The sequence below is a fragment of the Bison bison genome, unplaced genomic scaffold (assembly GCF_000754665.1).
Source record: "Bison bison bison isolate TAMUID 2011002044 unplaced genomic scaffold, Bison_UMD1.0 scf7180017864476, whole genome shotgun sequence".
NCBI lineage: Eukaryota > Metazoa > Chordata > Mammalia > Artiodactyla > Bovidae > Bison > Bison bison.
The window spans coordinates 1,823,792-1,826,722 of record NW_011495037.1 but is presented as its reverse complement, the minus strand read 5'-3'; the positions used below and the strand labels follow the sequence as shown (position 1 = coordinate 1,826,722).

Sequence of the window (2,931 nt, the reverse complement as noted above, 5' to 3'; positions counted from 1 at the left end):
GATTTTACTATCCTGGGGGAAAGGACCAGAGCACTCTCCTTCAAAGGTTCATTTTAGAGGATCCTGTTCAGTGGAGGGAACTGTCAGTTAAGGATCACAATTTTGATTCCTTCACATTTACCTACAAATTCCCCTTTAGTCCTTACAACAAAAGGACTAAAACACTTTTTTTTTAGGAAGCAGAGGCATTTATTCCTTCCTGCCTCCCCCGTGGGAAGCTGGGGTCCACCAGGAGAGCGCCCCTGGGTGCTCAGTGTCTGCCAATATCTGCCTGCAAGTCTTGGCAGTAGCTCCGGGGTAGCCTGTAGTAGACTAGGGTCTTCTCCACGGCCCTGGCTGCCAGCAGCACTGCCCACATAGACACATAGTGGCCCTGGCCAGGGCTGTGTTCCATTGTGACCATGGCCTGGGGGGAGGCTGCCAGCAGCTGGATCACGACTCCAGCGGGACTCTGGCCCAGAGGCCCAACCTGCAGCTGGAAGGACATGGGTTGCCAGAGGCCCTGGCAGAGCTCCAGCATGTCTGTGAGCAGCTGTTCCCTGTAGCCACTGCCCAGCACTTCCTCGGGCCAGCCTGGTGCCACTGTCACATGGGGGAACACCTCGGCCACAGCTATAAGCAACTCCCTGCCAGTCACAGAGCCAGGGAGCATGAAACTCCCGTGGGAGACTGTGGCCCCAACCCCTAGACAGGTGGCCAAGGGCGCACAGGGTGGCCAGTGTGGCCAGGGATGGCTGCAGAGTGGTGGGCTCTGCTATGTGCAAATGCAGGCCCCAGCATCCAGGGCGCATGGCCAGCTGCTGCAGGCAGGACTCAGGCATCAGGGCATGGCCATCTGGGGCGTGGATGATGGGCACGGGATCCCCAGCTGCAGGCTCCTGAAGGCCCACGTCCAGCAGGATCATGCCTTCTCAGTCTGGGAGACGCACTGTGGCTCTGCTTCCCTTGCCCTGGATGTCAGGAACCAGTCACTCCACGCTCAGACCCTGGCCTCCAGGGTTTGGAGAGCAGGGGTCAGGCTGCCCCTGGTGTAGTACCTTTGCTTCCATGAGGTACGGCAAGCTACTTGAATTGAGACAGGAGAGGCTCAAAGAAGTCATAGCAGACTTGGTGGGTGGTGGTGTTGTCCTGGATATAGAGGAAGTCATCCACTGTCATGGGGTCCGAGGTGGACTGCCTCATTGTCAGGCTGTACCTGTCAGATTGGCCCAGCAGCCGGCTGAAGTGGGGCCGGGCGGCCCTGGCCATGACAACCCACATGGAGAAGGTCACCTTCTGTGGCACTGCTCCCACCAGCTCCTGCATCTTCTCCACCCTGGTCTGGGTGTATGTCCCATTTGGGAACAAGGGCAGGTAGACGGTAGTCCAGCCTGGAGACAGGGTTATCTCAAGATACTTCTCCTGGACCAAGGCCAGGAACTGTGGGGGCATTGATCTCTATTGGTTTGACCATGTTGGGACCCCTCAGGATGTTGGCATTGATCCACACAGGCCTTTGAACTTTCCCCTCCTCTGTCAGCCGCCTCAGGAGGTCCAGGGTGGGGCCCACAGCCTTGATGCTCTTGAAGTCCAGTTTGATGCCCTTCTCGGAAGAGGTCAGCACAGCCTCCAGCCACTGCTCTCAGGTGTTGTCACTGTAGATGGCTGGGGGGTGCACCGTGATGGGGACCCCTGTCTCGTTGACTGTGTCAAGCCCTTCTATTGTGACGTCTGATTCCAGGACCGTGATGCTGTTGCTGAGGGCAGCCTTCATCTGCTCTTTGCTGTTGGCAGCATGGTACCAGGTGACCAGCAGGCCGTCCTTTGGATAATCTGACCCAAACTTAGCAGGCAGCCCAGCATGTCTGCGTCAGAGCAGCAGGTCCCATCCTGTGCATGGCCTGGCAGGATGGTGCGCTTCTGCAGTGAGAAGCCCATGATCATTGCAATGGCAAACACTAGAACTGTACTGATGCCGCCAACAATGGCCCACTTCCAGCACCCTTTCCTGTTGGCCATGGTGACCCTATGAGGGGAATACCCTCAAAGGGCAGAGTCTCCTGAAGCTCTGAGAGCTGGGATCCAGAGCAACTAAAATACATTTTAACCCCATTTCATAGATAGCAATATGGAAGATAAGAGAGACTAACCAAAGTGTAAAATCTTTTAAGTAGAAGGGCAAAAATGTGTAATGAGGTTTGACCTGAAAACCATTTATCTTATCTTCTGCATCAACATAGGCTTCCCAGGTGGTTCAAGTGGCAGTTCCTCAAAAAATTAAAAATAGTGTACTACATGACACAGCAATTCCACTTGTGGGTATATATCCAGAAGAACTGAAAGCAGGGTCCCCAAAAGATATTTTTACACCCATGTTCATAGCAGCACAAACTCAGGTGTCCATCAGTGAGTGAACAGATAAGCACAATGTAGTATATAGTAAGTGAAGTCGCTCAGTCGTGTTTGACTCTTTGCGACCCCATGGACTGTAGCTTACCAGGCTCCTCTGTCCATGGGACTTTCCAGGCAATATAGTACTGGAGTGGATTGCCTTTTCCTTCTCCAGCCGATCTTCCCAACCCAGGGATCAAACCCAGGTCTCCCGCATTGCAGACAGACGCTTTACCGTCTGGGCCACCAGAGAAGTCTTTATATACATGCAATAAGGAAATCTTTTGGAAAATAGAAAGCAAATGGTATCAGGTTGAAAGAGAACATTCAGTTCAGTTCAGTCACTCAGTCGTATCTGACTCTTTGTGACCCCATGGACTACACACCAGGATTCCCTGTCCATCATCAACTCCCGGAGTGTGCACAAACTCATGTCCATCGAGTCATTGATGCCATCCAAACATCTTATCCTCTGTTATCCTCTTCTCCTTTTGCCTTTCAATCTCTCCCAGCAACAGGTCTTTTCTAATGAGTTGACTCGTTGCATCAGGTGGCCAAAGT

At 53.2% G+C, this 2,931-nt stretch overlaps 1 pseudogene; it reads right to left on the bottom strand.

The window, feature by feature from the left end:
• Positions 1-250: 250 nt before the first annotated feature.
• LOC105004486 lies at positions 251-1,998 on the bottom strand (annotated as a pseudogene).
• Positions 1,999-2,931: the final 933 nt, after the last annotated feature.